We start from the raw sequence: 22,396 nt of genomic DNA on the forward strand, positions 1-22,396 counted from the left end.
GAGAATGCTTTCACCCCAAAGCCAAAGAGGCCTGTGCCTACGGACTGAGTAAGCAGTACAGAACTCTTTCTCTTGTTTACCTTTTGAGAAATGCTGGCATGCATTTGACATGCTGTCAGATATTCAGTATGTCATTGGAACAGAATGTAGTAATCTGGGAGAAATGGAGAGAGATACACAAAGATCAGCACATTCATGCTGTCCTTGGCTAAACACTTCTACCAAGATTGCTTGTTGTGCTCATCCTCCTGATTAGCTTCAGAAATCTAGGTCCTATTTTGTGATAGTGGCTTTTTACCTTAAAGATTCTTTTGTTTTTCCAAGATTCTTGAGTAAGGAATTTTTCTTTCTCTTTCATTTTATCCCAAATGACAAAATATCTAAACCTGTGACTGTATATTTTATTTTAAATAAAAGGCAGAAGTATATAATAAATATAAAAGTTCTCACCTTCGCCCTAACCCAGGGGTGGGCAAACTTTTTGACTCGAGGGCCACAATGGGTTCTTAAACTGGACTGGAGGGCCGGAACAAAAGCATGGATGGAGTGTTTGTGTGAACTAATATCAATTCAAAGTAAACATCATTACATAAAAGGGTACGGTCTTTTTTTTTCAATAGTTTTATTCATTTCAAACGGGCCGTATCCGACCTGTGGGCAGTAGTTTGCCCATGGCTGCCCTAACCGGTTTGGCTCAGTGGATAGAGCGTCAGCCTGTGGACTGAAGGGTCCCAGGTTCGATTCCAGTCAAGGGCATGTACCTTGGTTGCGGGCACATCCCCAGTGGGGAGTGTGCAGGAGGCAGCTTCATTGATGTTTCTAGCTCTCTATCCCTCTCCCTTCCTCTCTGTGAAAAATCAATAAAATATATTAAAAAAAAAAAGTTCTCACCTTCACACCCCACCTCAATCCTGCTCCCATAGATAACCACCTTTAACAGGCTGCATTTAGATAAGATTAAAAATAAATTGGTTCCTGCTATGCATATTGCTCTATGCACCGTTGTTTTCATTTAATACTGCATCTAGAACACTTTCTTTGTCAGCCCTTATAGCCACTTTGTTCCATGGCTCACAGATTTTCCTTGTATGTTCTCCATAATTTATTTTCCTTTGGATGGACACTGAGGTGGTCTTGGGGGAGTGGGAATGCTATTACAAACCATGCTCAATGAATATCTATGGGAGATGGAATTGATGGATCAAAGGGTATTCATTTTTTAAAATTTGGATAGAACGAACAGTATTTGTTGGTACATGTTTCCCCACACTCTTGAAATCATTGGATATATAGTCAGTACTTTTAAGTTTGAGATAAAAAATGATATCTCATTATTTTCATTGCATTTCCCGGATCACTAGTGAAGCAGAGCACAAGCGCTCATCAGATGTTTGAAGTGTGTTTTCTAAGAATTTCTTATTCCTGTTCTTTGCTCATTTATTTATTTAGCTAGGTGGTAGTTGTTTATACATCATGGATTTCAGCCCCTTGAAACTTTGCTGATATTACCTATTTACATATTCTCTGTCACATTATTCTATTCATGTTGCTATAAAAGTTTTAATGTCAAATCAATTTTATCAATTTCTAGGGCTTCTTCTAAGTGTTGCATCTTATTTTTCCCATCCCAATATTTTAAAATAGTTCTTTATTCGCTTCTATTTCTTTTTTTTTAAAATATATTTTATTGATTTTTCACAGAGAGGAAGGGAGAGAGAGAGATAGTTAGAAACATCGATGAGAGAGGAACATCGATCAGCTGCCTCCTGCACATCTCCCACTGGGGGATGTGCCGGCAACCCAGGTACATGCCCTTGACCGGAATCGAACCTGGGACCTTTCAGTCCGCAAGCCGATGCTCTATCCACTGAGCCAAACCGGTTCTGGCCGCTTCTATTTCTTTTAGAGATGTTAGAGTTAGCTCTTTAATTCACCTGGAATTTATGTGAAGGACATAAGAAAAAGTAAGGATCTATTTCGTCCCAACACGTTTTAATTATATAGCCCATCTTCTCCCCATTAATTTGAAAGGCTATATTTTATATGTACAGTTCTCATATACCGTGGCCTGATTCTAGTCTATTTCTATATCAATCTTTTTGTCTGTATTTATGCACACTATTTAGCTTTATAGTATGGTTTGGTGTCCAAGTGGGATAAGTTCCTCCTTACTGTTTTCTTTTCCAAGGATATTGGATTTTTATTTATTTAGTTTTTACTCCTCACCCAAGGATATTTTTCCATTGATTTTTTTAGAGAGTAGAAGGGAGAGGGAGAGACAGAAAGAAACATCGATGTGAGAGAGATACATCAACTGGTTGCCTCCTACACACACACTGCAACCAGGCCCAGGGAACCTACAACTAAGGTACATGCCCTTGACCGGAATTGAGCCCAGGACCCTTCAGTCCGAGGGTGGACACTCTAGCCCAGGGGTGGGCAAACTTTTTGACTCGAGGGCCACAATGGGTTCTTAAACTGAACCGGAGGGCCGGAACAAAAGCATGGATGGAGTGTCTGTGTGAACTAATATCAATTCAAAGTAAACATCATTACATAAAAGGGTACGGTCTTTTTTTTTTTAGTTTTATTCATTTCAAATGGGCTGGATCCGGCCCGCGGGCTGTAGTTTGCCCACGGCTGCTCTAGCCACTGAGCCAAACCAGTCCAGGGCTCCAAAGATACTTTCTGTTTAAGGAGAATTTTTATTACTTTTATGTAGAGAAAACTCAACAGTGTAGACTTAGCCCAGCTTGGTGGCCAGGTCTTTAGCCTTTTCCAGCTCAGCAATGCGAGCCACTGACTTCGGACCGCAGATCCCCAATGGCGGCAGATCTCACTATATCTGTTGTTATAATTGGTCCAGATAGCATCCACTAGCTTAACCAGAGCTCCTTTGTCTTCCAACTTACAGTGACGGTGGTGCAGGTCTTCCTGAGGACTAGACGCCCAGCCTGGCCTCCCCCTTCCCTTGATAATGCGGTAGGGAGCTCCCAGCTTAGAGCACAGGGCAGGAAGGAAGACCACCAGCTCAATGGGATCCACATCATGTCAATCACTACCAGCTGAACCTTCTTGTTCTCCACCAGGGTGGTGACAATGTTAACCCCTGCTTGAAGGACAAGTGGCCCTTTGGTGGGGACAACCCCTTTGCCAGCAGCTTTATTCTCAGCCCGGGCCTACAACCTCTGCGTCTTCTCTTGCTTTGTCTCCAATCTGTACTTGTGGGCCAGCTTCAGCAGTTGAGTAGCTGTTTGGTGGTCCAAGGCCTAGGTGAACTGGTTAAAAGCAGGAGGCACTTTCAGACAGTTATAAAGAACTAGTGGCCCAGTGCAGAAATTCAGGCACATTGAAAGGAAATTAATTAGAAGAAATATCTTAATATCACTATTCGCCCTTTCTTTATAATAGAAGTGTCAACCAAATTTACGATCTACAATGATGGTTGAAACACACGCCTGCAATTGGCATCAGCAAGAGCTTTATATGTATCACTCATGTGTGAGTCAACTTGGGCTTTTATAGATAAAGAATAAACTTGCTTAATTAGACGTGCTTTCTGATTTAGCTAAACTTTTTCCAGCCCAATGAAGCACCCCAACTTCTCTTTCAGGTAATTGTCAGCAACACAGCAGTAAATATCAACAGGAAGCAGATTATTATTGTAGGTCACGCAGGGAGGACAAAGGGTAAAATATTTAACTGCAGCAGTGTTTGACTATATTATGCACAGTGAGAAAACCTAAAGTCATTTTGAAGGTCCACCATTTCTTACTTCTTTTCAGTTGGGTCAAGTTTCTAAGCTTTCTAAATCTCTGTTTTCTGGCTAATGAAAAGAAAATAGGATTGCACCAAATCTCCTATCTACCTACTACAGGACTTCTGTGAGGATCAAATAAGATGAGAGGGAAAACACTTCAGGGACATTTAGTTACAGTGTAAAATGTTTGCACCTGTCTATAAAATAGCAAGTTGTGTTCCTGGGCTGAAGAAACTCCAAGGAGGCTAGTCGCTAGGTAGAGGAGGCTGGGCGTTGCTACCTGATGTTATTACCCGGATGGACACTTAGCACATTAGCCTTTTATATATAGATAGCCCTTGACCACTGCAGCCTAACATAGTGGGGCCTTTTGACAAAGAGGGTGAGGTCCCTTTGGGGCTGGATGTCCTATCCAATGCCAAATCCTCAAACGGAATTTACCACCTTCTTGGCCTCCTGCTTCTTCTTAATTGCAGGGGCCAGCACTACCTTCTTCCCCTTAGCTTTCTTTCCTTTTGGTATCTTGTGCAGCGGGAGGAGAAAGCCAAACATATTTTTATTATATGGTTATCACCACCTTAAACCAGACATCAAACTTTGCTTCACTAAAGAATGAGCCAAAAGATTATGTACTTCCTGATGAACACAGCATCACCAAGAAAATATTACAGACTAAAATGTTTACCCTGAATCTAATAAAGTCTTGAGAGCTGACTTTAGTTTAGAGGCAATCTAGCAAGTAGAGGAGTAAGTTAAGTGACTAATGAGGAAACAAATATAACAAATCCTGAACGTGGGGCTTTCTAAAAATTCTGTCCCTTCAGTGAGTAACTGTCATGGGAAAAACTGGGGACCAGTGGATGAGGGGACCTGTGGTAAATGAAAAGAGTCATTAGGGGCATAACAACCAAATGCAATAGCCAATCTCTGGTCTGAACAAATGAGCTATAAACAACATATTTAGGACAAGTGCAGACATTTACATATGGACTGGGCATCAGGTGATATTAGGGAAATATGGTAATAATAATAAAGTGGTATGTAGGAGAATAGCCTTGTTCTATTGCTGCGGACTGAACTGTCTTCCCCCCACATTCATATGTTCAAGCCCTAACCACCAATGGTGATGGTGTTTGGGTGGGGCCTTTGGGAGGTAATTAGGTGTAGATGAGGCAATGAGGATGCAGCCCTCATGTTGTGAATAGCTCCTTTATAAGAAGAGGAAGACAGAGGTAGCGCTCTCTCTGCCATGTGAGGACACAGTTTGAAGGCAGCTGTCTGCAAGTCAGGAAAAGAGTCCTCATCAGGAATCAAATCACCCAGCACCTTGATCTTGGACTTCCCAGCCTTCAGAAATGCGAGAAATAAATATCTTGTTTAAACCACCCATTTTGTTATAGCAGTCCAAGCTGACTAATACATCTAGGAAAATACGTACTAAAGAATTTATTGATAAAGTGTTAGAGTGTAACACTTTCAAATGGTTCAGTAAATATATACTCTATATCTCATTCTATCTATCTATGAGGCAACTATGGCAAAGTATTAAGAATTATTTAATCCAGGTAATGGTTTCTTGTTTTTTCATTGTGCTACTTTTTTTGTGTTTGAAATTTTTCATATATCAGAGTCAATTTTTTATATTCTTACTATGATATTGCCTGGCACAGCATTGGTTTCTAGATAAAGCTGAGGAAAATTGATATATTTATAATACTGAATTTACAATATTGAATTCTCTAATAGGAATTTCTTAAAATATTGAATTTCTTTAAAGGAAAATGTTTATCTTTCCATTTATTTAAGTTCTCTCTTATATCCTTCAGTAAGTAAACCATCGTAGATTTATTATGAGGTATTGTAAAATTTTGCTGCAATTGTGAATGGATTTTTTTTCTCCAATATAGTTTTAAATTGGTCATTGCTGGTAGACAGGGAAGCTATTGATTTTGTACATGGTTCTTGTGCCCTATCATTGTTACTAGAAGGTACAACCTATATCCATACTAAGGAATGCAATTTTTTTTTCATTAAACATAGAGTTCTCAGCTTCTCTTGTTCACAAGAGAGATAGTACTTTAAATTATTGTCCAGACTCGCCCAGCTGGTGTTGCTCAGTGATTGAGCATTGACCTATGAACCAGGAGGTCACGTTCGATTTCTGGTCAGGGCACATGCCCGGGTTGCAGGCTCGATCCCCAGGGTGGGGTATGCAGGAGGCAGCCAATCAATGATTCTCTCTCACCATTGATGTTTCTATCTCTCTCTCCCTCTCTGAAATCAATAAAAATGTGTGGTTTTAAAAAAATTATTGTCAGACTAATTTCAGTTTCTCCTCCTGGCTTCTCACACTGCCCAGAAGCCAACTGGTACAAAAGAAATTAGACCTACTACAGTCTGGCCAAAAAGCAGCATCTACTACCTCTGGGACACTTTCATACACACCAAGGCCCAAGTGAGCTTTGAAATTAAACTGTCCTCTTTATTTCAGTCCAGATTTTTGGCATGCAGTCTCTCATCACCTCATTTTTACAAGTATAAAAAGGAGGCTTCATGAAGATTTATCGACCTTGTGTTCAAAGGAAGCTCTAGGGGTATGTATATTTCCCGTTACAGAAATTTCCCACTGTGTCCACTTCTAAAGGGATTTTTAAAAATCAAAGTATAATTAACATACAATACAATGTATGATCTTAGATGTTAGTTCAAAATTATGAGTTTAAAAATTATATACACCTGTGCAACTACCACCAAAAACAAGATATAGAATAAAGGGCCTTTTATCATTTTTAAATTGTTTTTCAAAAACAGTTTAAATTCAATATTATTCTGTTAATGTGCCTTTTAAAAGTACCATTCATGCAAACATGAGCATGGCTCCTTGTTCAGGCCCTTATGCAGTTTTCCCCATTGCCACTTCAACCTATCCCACCTTCACTTGCCCTTGCTTGCTGCTCTCCATTGCCACTGGCACCCCTTCCGCAGCACACCTCAGCTTCTGAAATTTCCCTCCCACTCTCTCACCCTGAGCTGGATGGGCTCTGCTGGCTGGAATCTCAGCCCTCTTCTTCAGAGGGACTTGGCTGTTCTCTCTTAAGGTCTGCAAAGTTTTCTTCCGCCCCAAGTTTTCCCTCCATTTGGCCAGCCCAAACCTAACTGCTGGGCCAACCCTACCCACAGGGCCACCCCCACTGGGCCTCCTCCCACTGGGACTAGGTGGTAGTAGGACAGAGTCTGCTGGAGCAGGTAGTTATCAGTAGAGATAATCATGTCATCTGAAGTAGCTAATAGCTTCCTTCTCCTTCCGGACACACATTTTTCTTCCCACTTCATTCTTCAACCTTGACTGACTCTGCCCTTAGACACAGAAGTAAATTAAAGGAATTTCAAGTCACTTCTGTCCTTGTAGAAGTGTAAAAGCAATTTATCCTTTATCTCCTGTTATGTCTGGGAAGAAAATTCCCCACAAACCTTTCTGGCTATGGAAGAGAACTGACTACCAATTTCAATATATTGGGTGATTTGGCGGCGGGGGGGGGGGGGGGGGGGGAGATCTTTTTGTTATAAGTTTTCCCATGTATGATGGCATCATAGCCCAGTCTTAGGTCTCCACTCTCATCTGCCATTTTTCATAGGAATAGGGAGTACAGGAAACAGTAAAATGCACATATCTATAGTTTTAAATTTTTAATGGTGGGAGGTTTTCACTGTTTATGATTTTTTCTCTTCAATTTTCTCTTCAAATGGACAGATTAAAATGGATTCTTCATTAATTTCCTCTTTCTATTTTTAAATGCAGATTCAAGTGAACAGTGAATTGTTTTAGCCCAAGGTAGGAGCTATGCAAAAGACAATAGCACAAGGCTGAAGTGATACATAATATAGGCAGTTTGCTACTAGAAATTATATGTAAAAGTGTATTGTTATTTAACAATATAGAAAAAAAGCAGTTATGTTTTTACACTTACTGTATTGACGTAATTATTTTAATTGGTGCACTATTAAAATATTATATATGAAGAAAATTTATTTCTGAGTTGAGTCTGGCTGTCAAAATAACTATAAATGTACTTTGAAAATCCAAGTGAAGAGTTTGAGGATTACATGTGTCTTCTAAACTGCATATCTGTTTCCTGGATCATGCTCCATCCTGCTTCCTAGTACGCTGTCAAAATGGCAGATCTCCTCAAATCCTATTATCAATTAAAATGGTCTAATAGCTGCCCTGTTTAGGGAGAGTCTTCTTGAATCTGTCTTCTGGATCATCCTATACATTTCCGTGAGAGTCATCTTTCTTGTGTGTGTGTATTGTTGTTGTTTTTTAACATACTTTTATTGATATCAGAGAGGCAGGGAGAGATAGAAACATCAATGATGGAAAGAGAATCATTGATCGGCTGCCTCCTGCACACTCCCTACGGGGGATCGAGGTGCAACCCGGGAGTGTGCCCTGACTGGAAATCAAACTGTGACCTCCTGGTTCATAGGTCGACACTCAACCACAGAGCCCCACGGGCCAGGCTGTGTGTGTATGTTTTGGTTTTTTTAGTTTGAAGAATTTCAAACCCTATGGTAAAGTTCATTTAGGGGAAAAGTTTAGTGTCTTTTACAGCATTTTTTTCCTGGCCCAGGAAGCAATCCTCCTTAAGGGTCAGGGTCAGGATGTGCACTTTGGCAGGTGTTCTCTGCTGTGATGGTGAATCCTTGGTGCATCAGATTAGGAGGCTCAGGACGCGTTTGCCCCATTCTGGGTAATTCATGAACTTTGATCACTGGATTCATTATGGTGTTGCCTGCCAAGTTTTTCTACTGTAAATGGATAATTTTCCTGTTAGTAATTAATAATTTGTGGAGTAATACTTTGAGACCACAAACTTCCACTGCTGTGATTTAATACATGTTGATGATTCTAAATCACTTGTTACTATAATGGTGCAAACTAAAGATTTTCCAACTGTCTTGTACATTTTTAACTTGGCACCCTATAGAAAAAAGGGCTTTCTTTCCTCTCCCTTTTATGTACGTTTGTATGTATGTATATACATATATAGGTAGATAGGTGGTATGAATTACGAATTCACTTATGTTATACAGTGGGTTATAATTCCTTACTGTTGTTATTTATTTTGATTCTCAGATTGTCCCAAATTTGCCACTTCATACTGGCTCCTGTTTCCTTCTGACATATCCACATAAATTTTTTAGTGTTTTCTTACTTTCTGGCACAAGATGTTCCAGATTTAACTTGTCCTTTCCCTGCCTCTGCCTAGGAATCAGCATTTTCCAAGAAGGCCCAGTTTCTTTCATTGGGTAATGGTATCTAGAAAGCACACCAGACCCTGGCTGGTGTGGCTCAGTTGGTTGGGCATCATCCTGTACACTGAAAGATTGCCAGTTTGATTCCTATTCAGGGCCCATGCTGGTTGCAGGCTCAATCCTTGGTAGGGGGAATGCAGGAGGTAACTGATAGGTGTTCACTCTCACATCGATGTTTCTCTCCCTCCATCTCCCTTCCACTCCAAAATCAATAAAGAAATTTAAAAAGCATAAAGGCCTCCATGACTTACTCTGGTCTTATTTACATATCCTGATTTCTTTACTGCCTGTGTACTAAGCCACATACCTTCCTAGGGCCCTCAAGTGACATCTTCCTCCATACTTTCTTTATAAAAAATAGTTTTATTGATTTTTTTAAGAGAAGTGAGAGAAGGAGGGAGGAAGGGAAGAAGAGAAGGAGAGGAAAGGAAAGGGGAAGGGGGAAAGAAACATTGATATGAGAGATATATCGATTGGTTGACTCAACTGGGGATCAAACTCATAACCTGGGTATGTGTCCTGACTGGAAATTAAATGGGTGAGCTTTTTGTGTAAGGGATGACACTCAACCAACTGAGCCACACTGGCCAGGAATTTTTTTATTTTTATTTACTTACTAGAGGCCCAGTGCACAAAATTCATGCATGGGTAGGGTCCCTAGGCCTGGCTGATGATCAGGGCTGATCAGGGCCTTCTGGCTGCCAGCCAGGGCCTCCCTTCCAGCTGCTGGCTGGGGCCTTCCTTAGTTCCGTGCCGCCCCCTGGTGGTCAGCGCATGTTATAGTGAGCGATCGAACTCCCAGTCTCCCAGTCAAACTCCTGAGAGGACACTTTACATATTAACCTTTTATATACATAGATTAGAGGCCTGTTGCACGAAGAGATTCGTGCAATAGGCCTTCCTTTACCCTGGCTGCTGGTACTGGTTTTCCTCCGGCACCTGGCAACCAGGCCTTCGCTCTGGCCGGGCTCTAGCCGGAGCCGGCCCCAGAGCCGTGAGGCTTTGCTGTTCTGTGGGCCCCATGGCCGTGAGGCTTTCACTGCTCTGCCGCCCCGGGGCCGTCAGGCTTCGCTCCACCACTTGGAGCCTATGTATGCAAATTAACCACCAACTTTGTTAGGTTAATTTGCATACTCCCCTGATTGGCTGGTTAGCGTAGCAAAGGTATGGTCAATTTACATGTTTGTCTATTATTAGATAAGATTTTTTAGAGGGGGGGGGAATGGGGGGTGGGGCAGGAGAGAGAAATCAATTTTTGTTCCACTTATTTGTGCATTCACTGGCTGATTCTTGTATGTGCTCTGACTGGGAATTGAATCCACAACCTTGGCTTGTCAGAAGGATACTCTAAACAACTGAGCTACCCAGCCAGGGCCTCTTCCTTTATACCAGTGGTTCTCAACCTTGGCTGCACATTAGAATCACCTGGGAATCTTTTTAAAATCCTGATTTCTGGCCTCATCCTCCGGAAATTCTGCTTCTTTGTGATGGGGTGGGGCCAAAACATTAGTAACAAAGAAGCAGAATTTCCAGAGGATGAGGCCCAGAAATCAGGATTTTAAAAAGATTCCCAGGTGATTCTGATGTGCAGCCAAGGCTGAGAACCGCTGCTCTATACTCTTGCCAATTTTGGATGCCCTTACCACTCTTCTTCTATGGGGCTAATTCTCATTTTTTCCCCATAACTATTCAAGTATTAACCAATGCGTGGTTTTCTCTGACCACCTCAGAATCCTACACTGAGTGGTGCTCCTGGCAGCACTTCCTCCTTAATGCCTCTCATGTGCTAGAAAATGGCATCTCCTTGTTTTAACTTACATGTAACTTACATTAAATCATTTACTTGATTACCAGTGCGCTCGAGGATATTGGCTTAGTTTCCAGAAAATAGAAAGTAATACTATCATATAATAGACAATCTATCTATTATTATATACTATCTAATAATAGACAAACATGGTAATTAACCATACCTCTGCTACGCTTCCCATGGTCTAATCAGGGTGATATGCAAATTAACTGCCAACCAAGATGGCGGTCGGCAGCCACGCAGCTGAAGCAAACATGAGGCTTGGTTGCCCTGGCAATGGAGGAAGCCAAGGTTTCCTGCCTGCCGCAGCACCGCTCCAGATGCCTGCTTTCAGCCGCTGGCCTCGGAGCTGGAGCTGCAACAAAGTTTCAATTACAGAAGGTAAATAAATTCCAGAATTAAAAAAAACACACAAAAGAGAGCCTGGGAGCTTCAGTTGCAGGCTTGGCCTGCCTGAAAACAGCCCTCAGCCCCTCATCCAGGCTGGCCAGGCACCCCAGTGGGGACCCCCACCCTGAAGGGGGTGCAGGCAGCCTGAAAACAGCCATCAGCCCCTCATCCAGGCTGGCCAGGCACCCCAGTGGGGACCCCCACCCTGAAGGGGGTGCAGGCAGCCTGAAAACAGCCATCAGCCCCTCACCCAGGCTGGCCAGGTACCCCAGTGGGGACCCCCACCCTGAAGGGGGTGCAGGCAGCCTGAAAACAGCCATCAGCCCCTCACCCAGGCTGGCCAGGCACCCCAGTGGGAACCCCTACCCCGAAGGGGGTGCGAGCAGCCTGAAAACAGCCATCAGCCCCTCACCCAGGCTGGCCAGGCACCCCTGTGGGGACCCCCACCCTGATCCGGGACACCATTCAGGGCAAACCAGCCAGCCCACACCTGCACACCAGGCCTCTATCCGATATAGTAAAAGGGTAATATGCAAACTGACCCTAACAGCAGAAAGACTGGGAATGTCTGGTCACTATGACACACACTGACCACCAGGGGGCAGATGCTCAATGCAGGAGCTGCCCTCTGGTGGTCAGTGGGCTCCCACATGGAGGAGCTCTGCTCAGCCACAAGACAGACTGATGGCTGCCAGTACAGCAGTGGTGGTGGGAGCCTCTCCTGCCTCCTCAGCAGCGCTAAGGATGTCTGACTGCAGCTTAGGTCTGCTCCCCGCTGGCAAGTGGACATCCCCCGAGGGCTGCCGGGCTGCCAGAGGAATGTCTGATTGCCAGCTTAGGCCCAATCCCCTGGGGAGCAGGCCTCAGCCAGCAGATGGTCATCCCCTGAGGGGTCCCAGACTGTGAGAGGGCACAGGCCTGACTGAGGGAACCCCCCTGAGTGCACAAATTTTTGTGCACTGGGCCTCTAATATATATATATTATACCTAATATATATATATATATATATATATATATATATATATATATATATATATATAATATATATATACCTAAGCGAGCATTACAACCGAACGACTGGAACGACAGTCAACCAGTCACTATGATGCACACTAACGGGGCAGAGCTCAATGCAGGAGCTGCCCCATGGTGATCAGTGAGCTTCCACAGCGGGAGCGCCACTCACTGCTGTGGCGGTGGGAGCCTCTCCCGCCTCTGAGGCAGTGCTACTGGGTGGTGGCGGCAGGTGCAGTGGGGCCGGGATGAGCGGCAGTCCCCTCCTGCTGCTTCAGCATTGCTATATCCCCCAAGAGGTCCCAGATTGCAAGAGGGTGCAGGCCAGGCTGAGGGACGCCACCCACGCATGAATCCGTGCACTGGGCCTCTAGTCTAACATAACATAAGAACTGAGATCATAAAGGAATGAGGTTGATAGTCTTTGTTGTACTGCATTTTCACGCAATCTTCTATAACCAATTAGAACCAAATAATGTAGAGAAAATTACAGTGCCTTGAAATTTTGGATGATTATTAGTTATAAAAATAACTGTTTTTGGAGGGCCAAGATGGCGGTGTAGGTAAATGTGGTACTCACATCCTCCCACAACCACATTAAAATTACAACTAACACACAGAACAACACTCATTCAGAACTACCTGAAATCTGGCATAATGGAAGTCCTCCAATTGGAGAATTAAAGAAGCTACACTGAGACGGGTAGGAGGGGCAGAGGCATGGAATGGCCATGTGTGGCCTTTTTTAATGTGAGGAATATCTTGGTGGAGAAGTCCCCCATCCCCTCAGTGAGGAGCAAGGGGTCCAAAGCCCACAGCACATCCCTCACCTCAGGGTTACATTGAAAGGAAGAGAAGTCCCCATAACTTCAGACTGTAAAAACCAGTGGGGATTGTGGCTGAGTGACACCGAGGCTGCTGGAGTCCCAGGCAGTTCCTCTTAAATGGCCCACATGCGGGCTTACTTGGACTCACTCCCTGAGCTCCTGAATTGGGGAGCAGTTTGAAAGGATCCAGGGACATACAGAGAAGAACTAAACTGTCTGGCATCAGAGCAAGAACTGTGGGGGAACAGATTAAAAATGGTAGATGCAACACAGACACGCTCCCAGAACCAAATCAGAATTACAGTGAAACTAAACAAACAAACAAACAAACAAAAAACATATCCTGAACAATCCACTGAGCACTGGCTGGAGAGAACCCTGATAACCAAGGACAAAAAGTGGAGCCACATAGAGACTAGTAGGAAGGGCGGAGGCACAAAAGGACAGGCTGGGCTCCCACAGATAGCAGCTGAAGTTCTGGAGAGATATCTCAGCTATGGGGGTTTGCCACTGAGAACTCTGAGGTCTAATCCACAAGCTAAGCACCACAGCAGAGAGAACCAGAACTGAGAAAGGTGCCCAAACAATATTTGGCTGTAAAAAGCAGCAAGCTTGCTATCTGCCAGTCAGAGACAGCTGGAACTGCAGGCACCCTTTTAAAGGGCCAACACACCTTGTGCTCTGACACAGGGAGAGCAGAGTGGACTGGAGCTGTGTGAGCCTAAGCCAGGATTTCGGGCTCTGGGATTAGAGCTCAGAAGGCAGACATCCAGTTTCCTGTGCTGAGTTATTCCTCACGCTGCAAAGGTCATCTTTCTCAGGCACACCTTTGCTATCCAGGCGGTTTTTGCTTGGGGAGAAGACAGCTGACCCACCCATTGGAAAACCCGTTGCCCCACAGTGTGGAGTTTTTGAAACCCATTACGAGACTGAGGATAAAAATTAGTTTCCAGGCAGAAGCAATTGCCCCACCACACCTGTGGGAGGTCTGGCTGAGGGCTACTCAAGACTGAGTCCAATCAGTCTGCAGGCAGAGGCGGGTCTCTGGAGGCTTTGAGTCTTTGCTGATCTAATTAGTCAGAAACAGCATTTGACACTGTAGAGCCAAGGTTGAGAACCACTGCTGTAGAGATTGAGAAGGGGTACTAGATCTACCTAATACATAGTCACAAACCCAAACAGGAAGCCAAAATGGGGAGACAAAAAACAACCCACAAAGGAAAGAATGAGAGATTTCTACAGAAGAAAAAATAAATGATACGGAGATAAGAAATTTATCTGATGGAACTCCCATAAGCTGTTAGCTGATTCCTTATCAGAAACTCTATAGGACAGAAGGGAATGGCATGAACTACTCAAGGTAATGGAAAACAAGGATCTAAAACCAAGATGACTATATCCAGCAAAGATATCATAGAAAATAAATGGTGAAATAAAGAGCTTCCTGGACAAAAAAGACTAAAGGAGTACATCAAGCCAGCATTACAAGAAATGCTAAAGGGAATACTGTAATGAGAAGAAGAAATATAGAGAGAAACCTAGGCATACAGAATTAAAATGGCAATAAATAAGGACCTATCAATAATAACCTTAAATATAAAAGGATTAAACACTCCAATTGAAAGACATAGGGCAGCTGAATAGATACAAAAACATGACCCAATTATATGCTATCTATAAGAGACCCACATCAAAACAAAAGACTCACACAGGATGAGAGTGAAGGGATGGAAAAAATTTTTCCAGACAAATGGAAATTAAAAAAACACACAAAAACCTGGAGTAGCAATATTCACATCTGACAAGAGACTTCAAAATGAAGGCCATCACAAGAGACAACAAAGGTCACTACATAATACTAAAGGGATCGATCCAACAAGAGGATATAACCCTGGTAAACATATATACACCCAATATAGGAGCACCTAAATATATAAAAAACTTCTAGAGGACTTTAAGGAAGATACATAGCAATACAAGCATAGTAGGAGAATTTAACAGTCCAATGACTTCACTGGATAGATCTTCCAGACAAAAAATTAACAAGGAAATAGTGACTCTAAAGGACACACTGGATCAAATGGATTTAAATGACATTTGCAGAACATTTCATCCCAAAGCTGCAGAATATACATTCTTCTCAAGTGCACATGGATCATTCACAAAGACAGATCACATGTTAGGACACAAAACAAGTCTCTAAAGTTAAAGAAGAGTGAAATAATATCAAGCATCTTCTCAGACCACAATGGAATGAAATTAGAAATCAATTACAGTAAATACCCCCCAAAACATTCCAACACATGGAAGCTAAATAGCATGTCACTAAATAATGAATGGTTTACCAATGAGATCAAGAAAGAAATGAAAAACTTCTTGAAGTAAATGAAAATGAACACAAAACAATCCCAAATCTCTGGGACACAGCCAAAGCAGTCCTGAGATAGAAGTCCATAGCACTACAGGCCTTTTAAAAAATAAGAAAAATTAATAATAAACTATTTAATCCTACAACTTAATGAATTAGAAAAAGAACAACTAGAATTAGAAAGAAAACAACAAGAAAAGTAAATAGAAGGAAGGAAATAATAAAGATTAGAGCAGAAATAAATGACATAGAGACTAAAAAAACAATACAGAAAATCAACGAAACCAAGAGCTGATTCTTTGAAAGGATAAACAAGATTAATGAACGCTTAGCCAGACTCATCAAGAAACAAAGAGGACCCAAATAAATAAAATCAGAAATGAAAGCGGTAAAGTAACCACTGACACCACAGAAATACAAAGGATTGTTAAGAAAATACTATGCACAACTCTATGCCAACATGCTGGAAAATGTGGATGAAATTCCTGGAAAAATACAATCTTCCAAAACTAAATCAGGAAGAATCACAAAACCTGAATAGGCCAATAACAACTGATGAAATAGAAGCAGTAATCAAAAAACTCTCAGCAAGCAAAACCCTCTGGTCCAGAAGGCTTCACAGAGGAATTTTACCAAACATTCAAAGAAGAACTAACACCTATCCTCCTCAAACTATTACAAGAAATCCAAGAGGAAGGAACACTTCCAAGCTCTTTTTATGAGGCCAGCATTATTCTAATTCTAAAAACAGATAAAAACACTACAAAGAAAGAGAATTACAGGCCAGTAACAATGATGAACATAGGTGCTAAAATTCTCAACAAAATATTAGCATACTGGATCTAACAATACATTAAAAAGATCAGACACCATGACCAAGTGGGATTTATTCCAGGGATGCAAGACTGGTACAATGTTCACAAATCAATAAACGTGATACATCACATAAAAAAATTAAAAGACAAAAATCACATGATCACATCAATGGACACAGAAAAGGTATTCGACAAAATCCAACATCCATTTTTAATAAAAACTCTCAGCGAAGTGGGAATAGACAGATCATATCTCAACATGCTAATGACCATATATGACAAACCTACAGTGAACATCATACTCAATGGGCAAAAACTAAAACCACTTCCCCTAAGAACAGGACCAAGACAGGGATGTCCGCTTTCACCACTCTTACCCAACACAGTACTGGAAGTCCCAGCCACAGCAATTAGACAAGAAAAAATATAAAAAGCATCCAAATTGGAAAAGAGGAAGTAAAAATCTCATTATTCGCAGATGATATGATGACACGATATTGTACACAGAAAACCCTAAAGACTCCACCAAAAAACTACTAGACTTAATAAATGAATTTGGCAATGTAGCAGGATTCAAAATCAACACCCAAAAACTGATGGCTTTTTTATACACCAATAATGAATTCTCAGAAACAGCAACTAAACAAACAATTCCATTTACCATTGCAACAAAAAAATTAAGATACTTAGGAATAAGCTTAACCAAGGAGGTAAAAGACCTGTACTCAGATAACTGCAGGGCGTTGAAAAAAGAGATAGAAGAAGATATAAACAAGTGGAAGAATATATTGTGTTCATGGATTGATAGAATAAACATTATTAAAAAGTCCATACTACCTGAGGCAATCTATAGATTCAATGCAATCCCTAGTAAAATACCAACAGCATATTTCACAGATCTAGAATACTTCTTACATTTATATGGAACCAAAAAAAGACCCCAAATATCTGCAGCAATCTTGAGAAAGAAGAACAAAGTTGGAGGGATCACAATACCAGATTTCAAGTTATACTACAAAGCTACCATAATCAAACAGCCTGGTACTGGCACAAGAACAGGGATATAGAACACTGGAACAGAACAGAGACCCCAGAAATATACCCAAGCCATTACACTAAATTATTATTTGACAAAGGACGAAAGAGCATACAATGGAGTCAAGATCATCTTTTCAATAAATGGTTTTGGGAAAATTGGACAGATAGATGCAAAAAAAAAAAATGAAACTACACAATAAACTCAAAATGGAGAAAAGACTTAAATGTGGAGAAACCAAGGTGGCGGTATAGACAAACACCGGAGTTTGCTGCCTCGCACAACCACTTCAAAAATACAACTAAAAGACGGAACGGACATCATCCAGAACCACAGGAAGGCTGGCTGAGTGGAAATTCTACAACTAGAAGGAAAGAGAAAAGAATACCGAGACTCAGAGGAGGAGCAGTGCGGAAGTATAATACTAAGGTGTGGAGGTGCATGCGGAGCGGGCTGGCGGCTGAGGGCGTGGTTGTCTTTTTCAATCGGGAGGGAACCTCAGGCTCCGAGCTCCAGTTTAGGGACCCAGTCTTTGGGAACCCAGACTCATATGGGAGAAGTGGGACTGTCTGGCATTGGTCAGAACTCGAGGGCAGCTTTCTCTCGGAGGTGCTTGCAGCAATTACCAGGACACTGAGAAGCAGAGCCTCTGAGGGCAGGACTGAGAGCAGCAATAACCGCTCACTCTGCCCTGTGGATCCCGTGGGACCTGCCCCACCTCGCCCAAGCCCTGCAAGGAGGCTTTTGCTGGGTAGCCTCAGGCAAAGGCTAGATTAGCACCTCCCTATAGATCCAGGAGCGAGTGTCCCCAGTGGTCAGAGTGGGACCATCCAGTTTGCAGCTCCTTGGATCTTTAAAGAACACACTCAGGGGGCAGACCCAGTGAGCACCAAAGCCCCATTGAAGCAAGTCTTGCCCCAGAGGGGTGTCTCCAGCACAGAAGTTCTCCCACTGCAGACACAGCTGATTCTCACAGCCAATTGGCCTGGAGGTCATTCCCTCCCAGTGTTAACTACAACAATCAAGGCTTAACTACAACAAGACTGTGCACAAAGACCACAAGGGGGTGCACCAAGAGTGTCCTTCTCAGGTAATTGGGGAGGCTGAACCACTGGGCCCTAGAGGACACTTAGCACACAAAACCACTTTATCAACACAGCACAGGGAAGCATAAAAAATGCAGAGACAAAGAAACAGGACACAAAGGACAGAAATGGAGGAAAGTAAACTACTGGATATAGAGTTCAAAACCACACTTTTAAGGTTTTTCAAGAACTTTCTAGAAGCCGCCTATAAATTTAGTATGACCCTTGAAAAGACTGGTGAGACCACCGATAAATGTAGTGAGATCCTCAAGAAATCTAGTCAGACCCTCGATGTTATGATAAAGGACCAACTGGAAATTAAGCATACACTGAAATAGAGGATATTATACAGACTCCCAACAGCAGACTAGAGGATCGCAAGAATCAAGTTAACGATTTGAAATACGAAGAAGCAAAAACCACCCAACCAGAAAAGCAAAATGAAAAAAGAATCCAAAAATACAAAGATAGTGTAAGGAGCCTCTGGGACAGCTTCAAGCGTACCAACATCAGAATTATAGGGGTGCCAGAAGAAGAGAGAGAGCAAGATATTGAAAACCTATTTGAAGAAATCATGACAGAAAACTTCCCCTACCTGGTGAAAGAAAGAGACTTACAAGCCCAGGAAGCGCAGAGAACCCCAAACAAAAGGAATCCAAAGAGGACCACACCAAGACACATCATAATTAAAATGCCAAGAGCAAAAGACAAAGAGAGAATCTTAAAAGCAGCAAGAGAAAGAAACTCAGTTACTTACAAGGGAGTACCCATACGACTGTCAGCTGATTTCTCAACCGAAACTTTGCAGGCCAGAAGGGAGTGGCAAGAAATATTCAAAGTGATGAATAGCAAGAACCTACAACCAAGATTATTTTATCCAGCAAAGCTATCATTCAGAATTGAAGGTCAGATAAAGAGCTTCACAGATAAGAAAAAGCTAAAGGAGTTCATCACCACCAAACCAGTATTATATGAAATGCTGAAAGGTATCCTTTAAGAAGAGGAAGAAGAAGAAAAAGGTAAAGATACAAATTATGAACAACAAATACACATCTATCAACAAGTTAATCTAAAAATCAAGTGAATAAATAATCTGATGAACAGAATGAACTGGTGATTATAATAGAATCAGGGGCATAGAAAGGGAGTGGACTCTCTATTCTTGGGGGGGAAAGGGGTGTGGGGGATGCAGGAAGAGACTGAACAAAAATCGTGCACCTATGGATAGGACAGTGGGCAGAGGGGTAAGGGCGGAGGGTGGGGTGGGAACTGGGTGGACGGGAGTTATGGGGGGAAAAAGAGGAACAAATGTAGTAATCTGAACAATAAAGATTTAATTTAAAAAAAAGACTTAAATGTAAGTCGTGAAACCAAAAAATCATACAAGAAACTGTAGGCAGCAAAATCTCAGACATCTCTCATAGCAATATGCTTACAGATACATCTGAGGCAAAGGAAAGTAAGGAGAAAATAAATAAATGGGAATACATCAAAACAAAAAGCTTCTGCACAGCAAAAGAATCCATCAACAAAACGAAAAGGGAGCCCACTGTATGGGAGAACATATTTGGCAATGAAATATCTGATAAAGAGTTAATTTCCAAAATATATAAGGAAGTCATACAACTGAACAAAAGAAAGGCAAAAAATCCAATTTAAAAATGGGCAAAGGATCTAAATAGACATTTCTGCAAAGTGGACATACAGATGACCAAGAGAGATATGAAAAAATGCTCAAAGTCACTGATCACCAGAGAGATGTAAATGAAAACAACAATGAGGTATCACTTCATACCTGTCAGAATGGCTACCGTCAACAAATCAACAAATGACAAATGCTGGTGAGGATGTGGAGAAAAGGGAACCCTAGTATACCGCTGGTGGGAATGCAAACTGGTGCAGCCACTATGGAAAACAGTACGGAGTTTCCTCAAAAAATTTAATATGGAACTGCCATTTGCCCCAGTGATCCCACTTCTAGGATATATCCTAAGAATCCCGAAACACCAATCAGAAAGAATATGCACCCTACATTTAGAGCGGCATTATTTGCAATAGCCAAGATCTGGAAATAGCCCAAGTACCCATCGGTAGATGAATAGGTAAAAAAAAGAAAACACCCAAAAAACAAAAAACAGCCTGTGGTACATGTACATAATGGAATACTACGTGGCTATAAAAAAGAAGGAAATCTTACCTTTTGGGACAGCATGGATGGACCTGAAGAGTATCATGCTAAGCAAAATAAGCCAGTTAGAGAAAGACATATAACATATAATCTCACTAATTTGTGGACTCTAATGAACAACATAAACTGACAAAGAAAACAGAACCAGAAACATGAATACATGGAACAGACTGGCTGCTGCCCAAGGGGAGGATTGTGGAGGTCACTGGATAAAGAAGGTGAAGGGATTAGCTAAAGAACATACATGCATATCCCATGGACATGGACAACAGTTTGGTGAAGGCCAAGGGAGGGGGATGTAGGGGTGAGTGGAGGTAGATAAAGGTGGGAAGAAAAGGGGGACACCTACAATGTCAACGTTAAAAAATGTTATTAAAAAAATAAAATCTCTAAATTTAAATAAAGATATTGCACTAGAAGACACAGTAAAAATGTTAATTGTCCCAAAACTGAGCTAAGAGCTTACTGCACTTCCTATCAAAACCCCTGCCAGATTTTTATAGACATACATAAGCCTTATTCTAAAATTTATATGAAAAGGCAAAGGTACTAGAATAGCCATTTCAATTCTGAAAAGAAGAACAAAGTTGGAGGATTCATATTACCTGATTTCGACACTTACTATAAAGCTACAGTAATGAACACAGAGGGACACACACACACAAAAAATAGACACATCAATCGGAACAGAATAGAGAGCATAGGAATAGACCCACAAAAATACAGTCATTATTTTTACACAGATGCAAAGACCATTCAACGGAGAGATTATAGTCTTCTCAACAAATGATGCTAAACATCCAAAGTCCATAAACAACCACTCTAACCTAACCCAAAAATCAATTCAAAATGGATTATAACCTAAATGTAAAATGCAGGAACTATAAAATTTCTAAAAGAAAGCATAAGGGAAAATCTGCATGACTTTGGGTTTGGTGCTGAGTTGTTTTGTTTTTATTTGAGGAAATTTATTGTTACATTTTTGAGATAATAGATGAGGCACAACTACCTCCTGCTTCTCCAACATCTCAATACAGAGATAACAATCAAGGGTAACAGTGAAATTAAGACAAAAAATTACAAAAGCTGAAGGTTTTAGAGACAAAAATGACTACAGTCTAAGTGTAGGAAAGTTTAACTGGTTTAGTTCAGCATTGCAAATAGTTATCTTCTTCTCCGGTTATGATGAATCCCAGAATTAGATCGGCTTCTTTGATACCTTCCTCCTCGCCCTGGAACCCCCAGGCTCAGCGAAAACCCCACAGGGGTGGTGGCTGAGCTGGCGGGGTCTCGGTCTTTGGGCCATCCCACCCTGCATTCTGGTCAGCCCAAAGCAGTCACAGTCCCTCATACTTACATGAAAGTGAATGAGCTAATGGATCAACCTGATTAAAGGCAAAGAACTCAGACATGGTGACGAGCAGGTGCACCAGCCAGGATGCAGCAGCCTCACCTGAACCACATTTTCAAGTTAGTAACTGCCTGAATACTCTCACACCTATGAGACCCAATGCAGTGACTGGCGGGGAGCGCCCACACTCATCAAAGACAAGCGTGACCTCAGAGTCACCCCTCCAGAGCTGCCCAGCACTCCTTCCCTCTAAGCTTTGTGTAGGAACTGATACTGGGTCACTGCCTCTCAGCTTATGAAGAGCCACAGGAAGGAATACAAAAATAGCAACTTCTTTCTAACCAAAAAAAGAGCTGAGCCCTGGTGACCTGCGCACCTGAGGGTCTCAGGTTTGATTCCTGGTCAAGGGCAGGTACCTGATTGCAGGTCCAATCC

At 41.9% G+C, this 22,396-nt stretch overlaps 1 pseudogene across 1 annotated transcript; it reads right to left on the minus strand.

The window, feature by feature from the left end:
* Nucleotides 1–2,743: 2,743 nt before the first annotated feature.
* LOC308528432 (large ribosomal subunit protein eL8-like) lies at nt 2,744–3,350 on the minus strand (annotated as a pseudogene). The gene has a single exon. The product of its transcript is annotated as a large ribosomal subunit protein eL8-like (transcript).
* Nucleotides 3,351–22,396: the final 19,046 nt, after the last annotated feature.

This window comes from Myotis nattereri (assembly GCF_964212035.1).
Source record: "Myotis nattereri genome assembly, chromosome: 12".
NCBI lineage: Eukaryota > Metazoa > Chordata > Mammalia > Chiroptera > Vespertilionidae > Myotis > Myotis nattereri.